Source organism: Phoenix dactylifera, unplaced genomic scaffold (genome assembly GCF_009389715.1).
Source record: "Phoenix dactylifera cultivar Barhee BC4 unplaced genomic scaffold, palm_55x_up_171113_PBpolish2nd_filt_p 001263F, whole genome shotgun sequence".
Lineage (NCBI taxonomy): Eukaryota > Viridiplantae > Streptophyta > Magnoliopsida > Arecales > Arecaceae > Phoenix > Phoenix dactylifera.
In genome coordinates, this window is record NW_024068597.1 from 105073 (window position 1) to 121318 (window position 16246).

Genomic DNA, 16246 nt, shown 5'->3' on the forward strand with positions numbered 1-16246 from the left:
CATGTACGCCGACCCGTGCAGATCCGTCACGGAGCAGGACAGCGAGCTCCACCTGGGAGGACTGCACCAGAGCACCAGGTGATATCAGGAGCCTGTTATTTTTGCAGTCAGATTGGACACAAGGCCATTGATTGTCCCCGGAGACGGCCCAGGGTTGGAGCATGTTACAGATGTGGCCAACAGGGCCACAAGATGGCTCAGTGTCCTCAGACCCAGTCTAGGACTATTGTCTGTTATGGGTGTGGTCAGCCGGGCCACAGGATTTCTAGTTGTCCCCGGGCCGGATCTGTGCAGAGGCCACCGAGCGCTAGGGCTCCTCAGCGACAGATTCCCCCTGATCCAGCACAGATTTCTCAGCCAGCCGCTCCCAGACAGCAGACAGGAGGAGGGTCTCGCACCCAAGGACGGGTATATGCACTGACACAGCAGGATGCTCAGGCATCCAACACGGCAGTGACAGGTACCTTATTAGTACATTCTACTTATGCATATGCACTATTCGACTCAGGGGCCACACACTCTTTATTTCATCTACATATGTGCATAAGCATGATATATTTTGCTCACCCTTGGAGAGGAAATTATGTGTTAGTACCCCAGCTGGGGGTAAGATGATCACCTCACTGATATGCAAGTCTTGCCCAGTAATTGTAGAGGGTAGAGACTTGGAAGCTGACCTTATTGTCATGGACTTACATGAATTTGATTTAATTCTGGGTATGGATTGGTTAGCTATATATCACGCTACCATTGACTGCTTCTCGAAGCGGGTGACTTTCCGAATCCCTGACATTGAAGAGTTTTATTTTGTGGGTGATGGAGGGTGGTGTCTCCCCTCAGATAGTGGCAGCCTTACAGGGTATTCGGTCTCTCAGGAAGGGGTGCTCTGTGTATATGGCAACCGTCATGGATTCTAAGCAGTCGGAACAGAAAATTGAAGACATACCCGTGGTCAGGGAATACCCTGATGTTTTCCCTGATGAGCTTCCTGGTTTACCACCAGTTAGAGAGGTGGAATTTGCCATTGATCTAAACCCTGGTACGGCACCCATATCTAGACCTCCTTACAGAATGGCCCCTGCTGAACTAAAAGAACTGAAGGAACAGTTGCAGGAGCTATTGGATCTAGGTTTCATTCGACCCAGTGTCTCTCCTTGGGGTGCACCAGTGTTATTTGTGAGGAAGAAGGACGGCAGTATGAGGCTATGCATTGATTTTCGGGAAATTAACAAAGTGACTATCAAGAACAGGTACCTCCTGCCCCGGATTGATGACTTGTTTGATCAGCTTCAGGGCGCCCAGGTGTTTTCAAAGATTGATCTGCGATCTGGATATCATCAGTTGAGGATAAAGGAGTCTGATATAGCCAAGACTGCCTTCCGCACCAGATATGGCCATTATGAGTATCTGGTGATGCCTTTCGGGGTTGACAAATGCTCCAGCTGCATTTATGATCTTGATGAACAGGATATTTAAACCTTTCTTGGACAAATTTGTAATTGTATTTATTGATGACATCTTAATCTATTCCAAGAGTCATACTGAGCATGAGCAACACTTGAAAATTGTTTTGGAAATTTTGAGACAGAATCAATTGGTATGGAAAACTGAAGAAATGTCAGTTCTGACTGGATCAGGTGATGTTCTTGGGGCATGTGGTATCTAAAGAAGGAATTATGATTGACCCGAAGAAGATCGAAGCTGTAGTTGACTGGAGCAAACCGACAAATGTATCAGAGATCCGCAGTTTTCTTGGATTAGCCGGCTATTACAGAAGATTTGTAGAAGGCTTCTCTAGTATTGCTGGGCCCTTGACTCGACTCACTCGCAAAGGAGTGAATTCGAGTGGTCGGATCAGTGTGAGAAGAGCTTCGAGGAATTGAAGCGCCGCTAGTGTCAGCACCTATTTTGACTCTGCCAGTCACGGGTGTTGATTATACTATTTTACAGTGATGCCTCCAAGAAGGGTTTGGGATGTGTGCTGATGCAGAATGAAAAAGTTATTGCCTACGCCTCTAGACAGCTCAAGCCTTATGAAGAAAACTATCCCACACATGATCTCGAGGCTTGCAGCAGTTGTATTTGCTCTGGAAAATATGGAGGCACTATTTGTATGGAGAGACATGTCAGGTATATACTGATCATAAAAGCCTGAAATATCTCTTTACTCAAAAAGAGCTGAACATGAGACAGAGGAGGTGGCTGGAGTTGTTAAAAGATTATGATCTGGACTATCCACTATCACCCTGGAAAGGCAAATGTAGTAGCAGATGCACTGAGCCGAAATCTTCAGGGAATATTGCAGCCTTGATTACTACTCAGAAGGATATTCTGGAAGATCTGAGGAGAGTAGAGATAGAGGTGTATCTACATGAGGCTACTATGAAATTGGCAAACTTGCGAGTCCAGCCTACACTTATTGATTAGAATTAAGCAGCGCAAGTTGATGACCCTCGACTCCAGAAGATCAGGAGGATATCGAGTCTGGTACACAGTCAGATTTCCGTATACATGAAGATGGCTCTTTGAGGTTTATTAACAGAGTCTGTGTTCCAGATAATCCTGGTCTGAAGAAGGAAATCATGGATGAAGCTCACAGTACGGGATATACAGTGCACCCAGGCAGTACCAAGATGTACAAAGATCTGAAAGCGGTGTTTTGGTGGAATAACATGAAGAGGGGAGATTGGCCCAGCATGTATCTCAATGCTTAACTTGTCAGCAAGTTAAGATTGAGCATTAGAGACCAGCAGGTATGCTACAGCCTCTGCCGATTCCAGAAGTGGAAATGGGAGCATATCCACTATGGATTTCGTATCAGGGCTACCTCGTACCCTAGAGGTCATGATTCAGTCTGGGGTGATCGTAGACAGACTGACCAAAACAGCTCATTTTTCTGGCAATCAAGACTGGGATGACACTGGAGAAGCTGGCAGAATTATATATCGAACAGATAGTACGGCTGCACGGGAGTTCCAGTATCCATTGTATCAGACAGAGATTTCCGGTTTGTGGCACATTTCTGGGGCAGCTTGCACAGAGCTTTGGGGACCACCCTTAGCTTCAGTACAGCCTTTCATCCACAGACAGATGGACAGTCTGAGAGGACCATCCAGATTCTAGAGGATATGCTGAGAGCCTGCTCTATTGATATGAGGGGCTCTTGGGATCATCACTTGTCACTGGTAGAGTTTGCTTATAATAATAGCTACCAGGCAAGCATACAGATGGCTCCTTATGAGGCTCTATATGGTAGGAAGTGCAGATCGCCTATCTGTTGGGATGATGTGGGGGAGAGGAAGATCTTGGGTCCAGAGATGGTGCAGCAGACAGTGGAAAAGATTCAGTTGATCAGAGAACGACTCCGAGCAGCTCAGAGCAGACAGAAAAGCTATGCAGATATCAGGAGGCGGGAATTGGAATTTCAGGTCGGAGATCATGTGTTCCTCAGAGTATCCCCTTCTAAAGGGATCATGCGGTTTGGAGTTCGAGGCAAGCTCAGTCCGAGATATGTGGGACCCTTCGAGATTCTCGAGAGAGTTGGATCTGTTGCTTATAGACTGGCACTTCCACCTGCTCTATCGGGAGTTCATTCTGTATTTCATGTCTCCATGCTGAGGAAGTATATTGCTGATCCAAATCATGTGATTGATGTGGCACCTTTGCAGCTTCGCGCCGATCTTACATATGTGGAGCAGCCTGTCCGTATAGTGGATAGGAAGGACCAAGTCTTGAGAAGACGCACTATCCCATATGTCAAGGTCCAGTGGAGCAATCATAGTGAGAGAGAAGCCACCTGGGAGCTGGAGGAGGAGATGAGAGAGAAGTATCCAGCCTTGTTCTCGGATTGAGGTATGTTTTTAATTTCGAGGACGAAATTTTTTTTTAGTTGGTTAGAGTGTAAGGACCTGAAATTGGGCCCTTCTTGGGCCCAATGAACTGAAGTCGGCAATGGATGCCGACTTCAGTCTTTCATCGTGGTCTTCCCACGATGAACCACGCCGGCCGAACGGCCAGCGGATCTCCGCACACCCCCCCCCTCTTCCCTCTTCCCTCTTCCCTCTCCCTCTCCCTCTCTCTCTCTCTCTCTCCCTTTTCTCTTCTCTGAGAGCCATCCCTTCTCTTCTTTTTCCCCTTCTTGAGAGCCGCCGGAGCCGCCGCCGCGCCGGAGCCGCCATCGCCGCCGGGAACCACGTCGACGACGGAGGTGAGAAAGCAACCTATTTATTTTTTTTTTTGGATTTAAGGGAGAGAAAGAGGGATCAACCGGTTTTATCCCCTGTTTTTGGAAAATTTTTTGGGATTCGGCCGGCCGACGGTGGCCGGCCGGGGTCAATCCGGCCGAAACGGGTTCGGCCGGAGGTGGGTGAACGGGGGCCGGGCTTCCAGCCCCGGTCTCCCTCTCTTTCCTCCCTTTTTCCTCCTTCTTCTCTCCTTCTTCTTCTCTTCTTCTTCCCGTTCCGGCGCCGCCTGTGAAGGTGGGACGGCGGCTGGCCGAGCGCCGCCGCCGAGGGCCACGGTCGCCGCCGAGGGCCGACCGGACCACCAGCACCCCCCCCCCCTCCTTCCTTTCTTTCTTCTTCTTCTTCTTCTCTTCTTCCTTCTTCTTCTTCTCTTTCTTCTTCTTCTTCTTTCTTCGGCTGGGTGTTTTTCCTTGCTTTGAAATCGTGCTTTAATGGTGAACCAGACTTTGAACCGAGTCTAAACTATGAACCGGTTCCACCTATTCCGTGAATGGGTTTTGATTAGGGTCTGAATTTGAGTCAAGAATTTGGGCTAGAGACCTGTCTTTGGGCTGAGTTGGGTCTGATTGGATTTGTGGGCTGGTTTGGTTTGGGCCCGAGATCTGATTTGGACCTGTAATCTGGTCTGGTTCATTTGGGCCTAATCTGTGTTGGGCCACAATTGGTTTGGGTCTAAAGAATTCTGATTTTTGGGATCTAGTTTACTTATTCTTGGATCTATGAACTTAGGAGTTTAGGGGATTGGAATTAGTTTAAATTATGTTTCTTAATTAATTAAATAATTAATATTTATGTTTAATCAGGGGTTCGTGATATCTGTGGCAGGGATTTTTAAGCGAGCCCAGGTAGGTAACCTTGCTCAAAGTATGATTTACATGTATTATGCATATGTGTATGATTATTTCCAGCATATTGATATGTTTTATATTCTTGGCATCATTATTATTTAGAAGCATGTTTTGACTGGAAATCGATCATCTGAAAATCTATTATGTAGATATTGGTTTTGAAAACTTATGTTTATATTAAGTTTGATTGTTGGAAATTGTGGATGTGATTTTGGAGACCGCGTGACTATTGTCTAGGATTCCCGCCAATGGGGTGGAAACGTTGGCCCTGTCGACTTGTATGAGGAACTAGTTCCGGCACTATGGGGTGTTTTGGCTCTGCGGAGCATGCTCTGAGGAGCAGAGATTGGGCACCCTGGGGTGCAGCACTGCGGTGCAGGGCTCCATTAGGAGCAGAGTGTTGACACTTCGGTGTGACCATGCCACTGGGTGATGTGGCCGTAGTCATGCGGTTTGATCTGTGGATTATGTTATGCGTGATGTGATAGACTGAGATGGTATATATATATTACTTGAGTATCGGATTGGTTTGCGGATCATCATATTTATTTTGTGCACATGACCTGTAGTTACATTGCATATGCTTTAATACATGTTATCGTGACTTTATGCATGTTGTTACCTACTGAGCTGTTGTAGCTCATACCTGTTTTTGACATAATTGCAGGAGATGATTGATGGGGGATTCGGGAGGAGAGGACTTATGACACTGGACATAGATAGATTTAGATTCATTTTGTCATAAATAATTGATCTTGTAAATTAATGTTATCAACTTTATTTGAGACATTTGAAATTGAATTATTGATTGATTATCATAAATGATAGATTTTTTAGTATTGATATTGTGATCTGATGTTGTGACTTGAGTGTCTGATTATTCAGCCTTGCACGCCCGTGCGGTCCGCCGTGCGGGTGTGCGGCGTCTGGCGCGTCCCGGGCCTAGGTTCGGTTCGGGGCGTGACAAGGTATAGTAGAGACAGTAGTGGTTGGTTGAGAGCAGGATAAGTGGAAGTGGGGCAATAATAGCGGCGGCCAAGGCAGTAAAGGAGATGATGACAATGTTTATTATGGTAGTGAAAAAAATGAGTTTCTTATTTTTTAAAATATTGAAAGTAAGAATTATTTAATTTTTAGAAATAATAAAAAATAATTTTGAAAAATAAAGATAGAAGTAATAGCATCAAACATTTTTTTGTCTCTAATTCTGTATTTATATCATTAAAAACAAAAAATAAAAATAAAAGCAATATCAAATAGGCTCGAAGATTTCTCCTAGTTTATATAAGCTTATCTTTGATTGAGACGTTAGGCTTGAACTAAATTCACGTACAAGATTCTATGATCTAATCTTATTTTATCGTAGATACTAACTTTTCTTTAAGAAGAATCCCAAGGCTAATGTTGATGGATGGGATCTCAAACTAGATTGGAAGAGGACCAACGCATTAACTGTACTAGATTGAGCATACTCTTATCCTCATAATTGGAAACTAACTAGATTCAATATCATCTTGAGGCGGCATTTATGAACATGCTAGATTCAAATTATTTTCAAATCAATCCATGCACATTATGGATTCCTAAATTTGAAATCTATTGTTAGCAAAACAACCGTGCATACAGTTAGGACTTAGGAGGAATTCATGATTTTGATCACAATCAGCCATCCTCTCATTCCATTTTTCACGAATTCTCTTATTTTCAAGATCCTCAATTTTCACATGGGAGACTTTGCTTTTCAAAAAAGCAATCTTCATTAGTCCTTTACCACATGAACTAATGCAGCTTCAACCGGGCGAGAACATATACTGATTTAATAGTTGATGATTATAAGTTATCAATTACTCTAGCGTTAGGAGAGAGTTATTTAGTATAATTTTAGAGACTTACATAACAACTTATATCAGCCATAATATTTTTTTTTTTTTTGTTAGCATGATCCTATATCAGTCATTAATTTTTTTTTTTTTACATGGAGTCTATATACTAGTATATATAATGCCTGAGATACGATTCTTTTCTCTCTTTTTTTCTTTGTTTTCCTCTTCTTTTGGCAAATATTTTAACAAGTTATTTGTAATTTTTTGGCATTAGAGTTATGAATTTCAAACTAAATTTTATGCATTTGGAATGCTTTTAAGATTTTGTTATCACTAAACCCATGAATCAGTATCTTTTTTTGGGTAACGTATGCTTAGCAATGTTTCCATTCAGGTAGTCATTGTAGGGTACAGAATCAATTTAAAAAGGAAGATATTAAAAAAATATAAAAAAAATCCACAACCCTACGACATCTAGGAAAGGTTTAGGTATGGCCCGAGAAAATAACTTCTAGCTATGTTCGCATCAACTTCTATTACAACCATGGGTGCCTTGAAATGCAGAGAGTATTTCTTCATTTAGTTAGGATGTGCAGATGTTGATAACTAGGATTGATTCAAGGGTGTTAGCTATAATTGCATTTTGCACTACTTTCAATTTGTACCCTTTTAGAAGACATTGAACATTGAAGTGGCATCAAGAATATTCTACAATGTTATTGAACATAATTTCTATATATATATATTATATAATATATATATATAATTATAGATATATATATTATATATATTATATATATATATATATGTTTCTCGAGTTATCCAAATTACCTGACTCGTTGCATCCAAAGAAATAGTGATTGGCTCAATGTTTTGATTGCATCTCTTGCATCCAAGTGAGCACAATTCCGGCGATGTAGAATCTTGACAAAGGAATGAACCCTAGCTACTACCTGTCTGTACAAGAACAATTGGATACATGGGCGAGCTTGATCAGTGGTGTTGTAGGTCCTGACAGCGAACATGATTAGGAGAATTCATGAAAAGGTGTTTCTTAAATGTTTGACAAACAACTGGTTAAAAGTGTTGCCAGATCTAAATTTAGGTAACCTATATAATTAGTTAAGGTGAGATTTAGATATTGACCTCAAATTATTTCTTGTATCATCTCTAATTGATGAGGCATGCGCCTGGAAATTCAAAAATTCATCTGCTGATCTTTCTTCTAAATTTTAGGGAGATATCTAGATAAAAAAGTTGATATAGTCATATAGAAAAAAAACGTAATTATAATCCACCAAAGTGTGGGAGTACCGATGTGGCGGCTTTAGTTACATGTAATTCTACCCACTTAAGTTTTCTTTTCTTGAAGTAAAAATATTATAAATATTATTTATGTCGAATGGTATCATGATAAATGAATATGAAATTTGTAAAGTTAAAAGAGAGAAACAAGAACTAAGTTGATCAATCTCTTGCAAATCATTTTCAAGTTTTTTATTTAAGAACTACAATAGGGATATCAGCAATAATTTGAATGTGAGATCTCTTGATTGAAGAAGGGTTCCATTCTACTAAAGATAGAATTGCCAATTGACCATTTCTCTAAACCTAGAACTCTTACGAGCTATATTAAAATCTCTTTACAAGGAAATTATAGAAGAATGAGTTCCCTTGAAAAAAGAAAAAAAAGAAAAGAATTATAAAAAGCGTACTTTGATGAGTAGAATTGATTTAACAATAACTAGCTAAGATTTATACAAAGCAAAAGCATTATGTAATTGATCATCGATGTAACTATCCCACAGTTCACAAAATTTTGCATACATTTTGAGGGATAAAGGAGCAATAATATATTGTTGTAGATAATTATTATCATTAAAAAAGAATGTGATATAAGTAAAGATACAGATTAAGCAATAAGAAGAGATAAAAATGAACTAAGACTATAAAATAGACTAATTTATTCCATTTACAATGAGGATAAGGTATGACATCGAGTCCCCAGATTACTTTCATACCTGTTTGAATTCAAATATTTGGCTACTAATTACTCATCTGAATTATAAGAGAGATATATCCATGATTGAAACTAACATAGAGATAGTTAACTATAATGGATAAAATAATAGCTGACACTTTTAGTTGCATGCGATTGCTCCATCCCACTTGATCCTTCCCCCTCCTTCCTACTATACCCTAATCTACTGCAAGTTTAGAGTCATCTGCACAAAGAATACATGCAGGGTTTGCCTTCCATCTTTTCTTGTCACAAGGTTCTCGGTATTGAGTGTCTTCTTCAAAGCGAGCCAGGTGAAGTTTCTTATATTCTCCAGGATAGGGGCCTTCCATAAGGCTTTGAATTATGGGCAAAGAAATCCTCCATTCTCTTATACCTTATAAAAAGGACACTGAGAAGGATATGTTGATGGTTAGCTTCCAGTAAGGTTTATTCTCCACGTTTGATTGCCCAACCGAAATAATTTTTTGCTGGAACTGTTTCAATTCTTGATCCACTTATAAAGGTAAAAGGCATAGTAAGGGAATAGGGGTTGGGCGAGAGGATTCGCACGAATCCACCATTGGATCACCCACTGCACAAATCTCAAAGCACTCCGAATTCTAGCATTTATCCCCTATCATAAAGTGACCAATGGAATTCGTGCGAAGAAAATGAATCCTTTTTTTTTTGTCCGAAAGATACACCCTAGCACCCTAGTAAGGTCCAACTATCAGCAAAGTTTCCTTAAGCCGCCATGGCACTGGTGTTTAGCACTCGGGCATATATTATAAATAACAATGTCACTACCAGTTATACTCCCAAAATCTGATGTTCTCACCATTGTGAAGCTTAAAAACCACACAGCTCATGAATGAGCTAAATTTTTATAAACATCCATCCAAATTGGTGGAAGCGATTGAGACTCATCTCTAGATATCCAACTGAAATTTTTATGTTATATGCCTACCTCCTACCAAAATTAACATACAAAAATTATTAGACTAATTTCTTGATGGTTTCCTTATGATTTTTCTCCAATTTCTCATGCGTTCTTTATCCCTTCATTTCCTCCTTCCAACTTTATAATTTTAGATATACAATTTTCATAATTTTAATAAAGTGATGATAAGTACCCATCTAAATTATGCTATAGTGATCTTATCAATTGTTAAAAATGTTACGCCCTGCATTGTCATCAAGGAAGAAAGTGGAAGCGTTCGATTAGCTAGATCCACTAGGTTGTATATTAAATTTCTACTGTTGTTTTGAATCTTCATTTCAGAAACAACGACATACGTATAGCTAAGGCATAAAATTTTATATAATTCTATATTTCTGGGGCACTTGCTACAAAAAAGCTTGCAGGCTTTTACAATAAATATATTGCTTATGCTTTGATTTATCTCATCCCAAACCGTGCTCAAATTGTATTAGATTACACAAATTAAGTTAATTTGTGTCAAAATATGATAACATGCTTTGCACCATATTGTACAATACTAACCAATGCATTCATTTTTTTCCCTGCTTTATCAGTAAAAGGGTGGAGATTTCCATCAACCCATTTATTAAAAATGAAATGAATAAAAAAGAAAGAAAGAAAAAAGGATCAGACAGAGAAAAACATGAGAAAAAGAAACAAAGCCTTCATAACAAAAGCCAATCAAAATCTCAAACTTTGATTGGGATGTACTCTCTCAATCATATTTATGGTATCATTCGTATTGTTTCTTTGCTTCCATATTACCCACTAAATAACAATGGAGTATAAATCCCATCACCGTCCGATTTTTGACCTTGTTATGCTATCATTTCATCCAAATAGATCTCGAAGAACTTAGCCAATTTCTCTATACATCAAAATTACTTGTCATCGAAATTCCTAGTCCGCCCTGCAAATTTGAGCACAAATTATCCTCCTTAATGTAACTAACTCTAATTTAAAATTTTTGTGATCAAATAGTAATTTTTATTATATAATTCATCACGGACCATTTGGTTTGTGAGAAGAGAGATTAATTCAACAAAGATCATTTAGGTCGCGGGAAGAAAGGAACAAACAGGCCATGACAGAGGTGCAGTATTTCCCATGTTCTCCCCTCAAACATCTAAAAGAGCCTTTGACTGCTCTCTCTTTGGGCCGGCAAACCCCAGAAGAGACCCAGGAGGCAGTCCACGGCGTATTGTGGGGAAGCCGCCGTCTTCTAGACTTCGGCATATCCCATCTATATCCAATCCGGATGGGCCCATACCCAGTTGTTTCCTTTCTCTTTGGAGCTCTTCTGGATTTCTCTTTTCAATGCGTTGTCTCCAATCTCGAGTCTCTCGTCGCGCTCTGGTGATCATTGTTTCCCTCTTCCCGCGGTTTCTGGTTGCCACCCTTCCCTATAAATGCCTTTGAAAAGTCGGCATTTGATAGCAGATGTTGGCAAAAGATTGGAACTTGGAAGCCTTAAAACCAGAAAGGTGGAAACTTTGGGGATAACAAGCACCACAGGGGAGAAAAAGAGTTTTTTTTTTTTAAGCCTATGTACATAAACTTTGGCTAAAAACCAACACAGGTCTTCTTAATTTTGGTCCCTGGGTTCTATTTGTGTATTAGATTGCATAATTTCTTGTTTGATGCCGTTGGAAGTTGATTTGAAGACAGAGAAAGATTAAAGGTTGACTTCAGTTTTTGTTAGAGCTTTGTCATTGTTGTTGTGATGTTATTGTTATATTTCATGGCATTTACTCTGTCTATTTCCCTGAAATGGTATATGTATTTTGGTGGGTTAGCCATTGCAGCACTAGCCAAAGATTTGGTTGAGAGAAGCTGCTTGGATTCTAAACATGAGATTTAGGACTGGAAGGAGAAGGAAGGTATTTGGCTTATTGCCTCTACTTCATGAACTTTTCTCTACTTCCTTGTGGACGCTCTTGCTTTCTTTCCTTCCCTTTTACTCAAGGAACCTGAGCGTCAGGGACCGATTCTGGCGAGTATGATGAACTATTTCTTCTAAAGAACTAAAATTTTATACTGTGGCTTTGATTGCAGCCCTTTATTCCAAAAGTCTTCGGGAGGAAGGAGAAGAAAATATCCAAGGGAAATGAAATGTCGCTCAATTATTTTGGTTGGTTCCTAAGACATCCATTTGGTTTTTTTTTTAACTTCTGAAGTTCTTAAGATGACTCCCTCTGTCTCTCTCTCTTCTTTACAAGAAAAGCCTTCTCATTTTGCTGTAAATTTATTTAGCATATGAACTTTTATGTAATTTAAATTTAAAATGATTGTAGAAATTTGTTTTCACATGTTTAATTGGCAGCAAAATGCAACTTTGTGAATTTGCGTTCGGTTACAAAGTATTATGAGAACCATCTTTTTTTTTTTTTTTTGCTGAAAGAACCATCTTTTTTAGGAGAGGAAGAATTATGACCTTTGGCGATAAAGAATCCATGGCATTGCCAAAAGAGCACCAGTCTACCTGGCGGCACTGCTCCCCTTAATGCCTCCAATTGGGAAAAGTTCCAAATTCGACTAAGAAAGGTGGAGCTCCCATCCTCATTCTCAAGAGAGAGAGAGAGAGAGAGAGAGAGAGATCGAATTGACTGACCTGTCAATCGCTTTCAACACCTAAGGAAAAATCGACTTCAAGTTATCTTTCTTGATTCCTCTATTATAAATTTAATGAGGAAAAAATTGACAGGCAGTACCAATTTCTAGCAAGGAGAAATGGATATTGTTATGATACATAGAAACTCAGAGAGAGAGGAGAAGCAATGTCAATGTTACTACATTCAAAGAATTCACCTTTGCCTCTACTTGCTTTCTGTTTTTCGCTAGCAAATTTTATTTCTTTTGAAATGGTAGTACCTAACTGCAATAACAAGAAAAGCACATTAGTCTTGCTATCATTATCCATCTCGAATTGCAGCTGCATGTTTCTTAGATTTTTTACATAACGATGGGAAGCTATCTGTTTTTGCTAGTGGATACACGATTTACTAAATTAATCACCTTTAGATATTATGGTTTTACGCTGCTTGAGAATGTAATCCCATTTTCTTGTGGTCAATCTGTAAGCAAATTCACTAGGGTAAACTGTAAAGAAAGTGACTTCACCAAGAAAAAGCTAGAAGCTCACAAAAGGAAGACTCTCAGAAAGGAATAAAAGAAAGATATTTTGAGCTGCTAACTTACAAATAGGGATGAGCATTTCTGGTCTGTTACTTGGTTTTTAAGCATAGTCTTTACTGCTTTAGTAATGTGCTTTTGAAGATGTGCTTGGTAAGCTAGGTGAAACTCTGTTACTCGGTATTTCTAGCTTCTTCTCGTACCTATCTTTGCTCCTGATTCCTAACTTCAATTCATTATGTTCCAACAAAGCAGCTGAATTGGAAGAGAGCACTTATTTCAGCCACTTCCTCGCATGAATTCATGAACAATTTTTCAGGTATGTTCTCTAATGCTATGATTCTTAATTTTCTTGTTTTCCATAGTTAATCAGATTCAACAAGATTTCTTCTCTCATTCTATTGATTGTTTCCCTTTTTTCTTTTTCATTTTGAACTAACATTGAAGAAAAATATTCTACTTCAAAGCTGGGGAACATAAGTCTTAGTAACGTCTCTTCTGCAGTATCCAATGTTTTAGACACTCAAACCTTCAGGTATTCTGATGGGCTTAAGAAGTCTAGTATCCATCATTTTTTTTCCTGATTCTATGTGTTTTCTTTTAACATTCTTTTTTGTCTAGGTTATTTGTCACAACATGGAATGTTGGAGGAAAACCCCCGCATGATGAACTGAACCTAAATGAACTTCTTCCAGCCAATGATCAAGCAGATGTTTATGTTTTAGGGTATGATATCTATTTTAACATTATAGCATAAGCGAAATGAATGCTAAGATGATCATTTCTATAATTTTTTATTTCATTGCAAGTCCCATAGTTTTGGCACTATTTCATGCTGAATTAACTTGAATATCTTTTTCTTGTGATAATTTCTTACTTGGATACCATTTAATGTCTAGTTCTTTAAATCAGAAAGTAGATTATCTGATGGCTTTTAGATCAGTTTTTGAATAAGAAAATATTTTGGCTGTCCAGGAGTTATTATTCCAGGGAATTTCTTCTTTTTTTAATACTTTGTTATACTCATGCCATCTGTTTCTTAAGTTCCTTTTATTCTTATCAGATTTCAGGAAATAGTCCCTCTGAATGCCGGAAATGTGCTTGTTATAGAAGACAGTGAACCAGCAGTGAAATGGCTCGCTTTGATAAACCAAGCCTTAAACAGGCCACAAGAGGCTGATGCTGCTAGCAAAGCAAAGACAATCAATAGCCTATTGTTCCTTCAGAAACCTTCACTTAAAGCAGTCAGTAAAATATTCAGAACAGAGCATGGAAGATGGCTCAAGGCCTGCAACTGCACTGCAGAAGTGGCAAAGAAATATTATAGAGATTCATGTTTCAGATGCCCTTATGCCTGTCTAAGTGAAAAGAACTCTTCAGAGCATGAACAGGAGGAAAGAAGCAACTTCATGGTGATGGATACAAATGGTGCAACTTCTTTAACAACTAACCAGCTGAGGTATTGCCTCATAGCTAGCAAACAGATGGTGGGAGTTTTTGTACTGTTTGGGTTAGGAGAGAACTTGTCCAACATATAGGTCATCTTAGAGTCTGCTGTGTAGGGCGTGGAATCATGGGCTATCTTGGTAATAAGGTAAGGATTAATTTAATTGACATTCTTGTTATTTATATTTATCATAAAGTTTTCATTATCTCTTAGGAATCTTAAGGCTCTGTCAAGAATTCATGACAAATAGAATAACTAAATCACCCAACAAAATCTATATATAAGGGTTACTCATGTTTACTTTTCTACAGTGAATGAGACTCTTCAGTACATATTCATTTTATTTAAATTTGGGATCATCATGCATCTGAGTACCAAAATAACATTGAGTTTCAAGTTCAATTTATTTATGTGTTCAATTTATTTATGCACATATATACTTCCTGCAATAATTAATGCAATGTTTGGCTGTTCAAACACATCTTAACAATAATGTTATGATACAAACATCTTCTTGTTGGTCTTGTGAAGCTTTCTCTTAGTGGTAGTATACCCTGATGGTGGAACTTTTGTTGCAGGGTTGCATCTCAGTGAGCATGACTTTGCATCAGACAAGCTTTTGTTTTGTCTGCTGTCATTTGGCTTCAGGGGAGAAAGAAGGAGATGAACTTAGAAGAAACTCTGATGTTATAGAGATACTAAAGAATACACAGTTCCCAAATATTTGCAAGACACCTGGTCGAAGAAGTCCTGAAAAAATTCTTGAACATGAGTAAGCATGTCTCTTTGTACTTCTAGTCAGCTTCCATTGAAGATTTAGTTGTTGTACATTAACCTCTAGAATTATTTTTTTCCAATATGAATCAGCCGGGTCATATGGTTAGGCGACTTGAATTACCGAATTGCTCTGAGCTACTCTGAGACTAGGAGGCTTCTCAAGGGGGAAAATTGGGATGCCCTATTTGAGAAGGATCAGGTAATGGTGAATCGATCAAGTAGCTAATCATATGCATTTTAAAGCCAGGCATGGTAAGAAGCAGTAATCTCAATGAAGTTCTATCCTTCATGTGGTTCATATTGCCATTTAGATTATTTGAAGCATTATGAATCTCATGTCCTGTCCTCATTTTTAGCATAAATCTAATAGCAATGTATAACTGGTTTTTTCATTTGAGAAAAAATTATGTCTTCTTTATATTAGAAAGTCATATGCTTCTATAGAGATCCATATATTGTGATTTGTTTATTCATATGCATGAACCATGTAGAAGGTAAAGTTCCTAACAACTGTTGTGTTTTTGTGGATAGCTTAAGATCGAACTAGAAGCTGGGCGAGTGTTCAAGGGATGGCATGAAGGGAAAATCTGCTTTCCTCCAACTTACAAGTACTCCATGAACTCAGATGTTTACACTGAAGAGAGTGTGACATCAAAAGAGAAACGAAGAAATCCCGCATGGTATGCTAGATACCCATCTGTTAAGCTTGCCTAGATATGCACTCTATTTAATTATTCAAAACTTTGGAGAGTTCTTCCTCCCAAAGCTGTGCAACTTTAGAAAATGATTGGATTTGATGTGTGACTGTACAGGCTTATATAGGCACGATCTTGAAGAGTTTCTTGTTTTGTTAATAGATGATACTATTGATAAGTGAGTAGTTCGACAAGAAACTTAGAAACAAGCCTTTCCTATGTAATTTTCAGTTTAGTAGATCAAGGCATGGTCCACTTAAGTATAAAACATATTACAACTAGATCTCCATTTGATA

The 16246-nt window shown here is 39.0% G+C and overlaps 1 pseudogene; it reads left to right on the forward strand.

Moving 5' to 3' along the window:
* The first annotated feature begins 13316 nt into the window (after positions 1-13316).
* LOC120108305 lies at positions 13317-15984 on the forward strand (annotated as a pseudogene).
* The last annotated feature ends 262 nt before the right edge of the window (positions 15985-16246 follow it).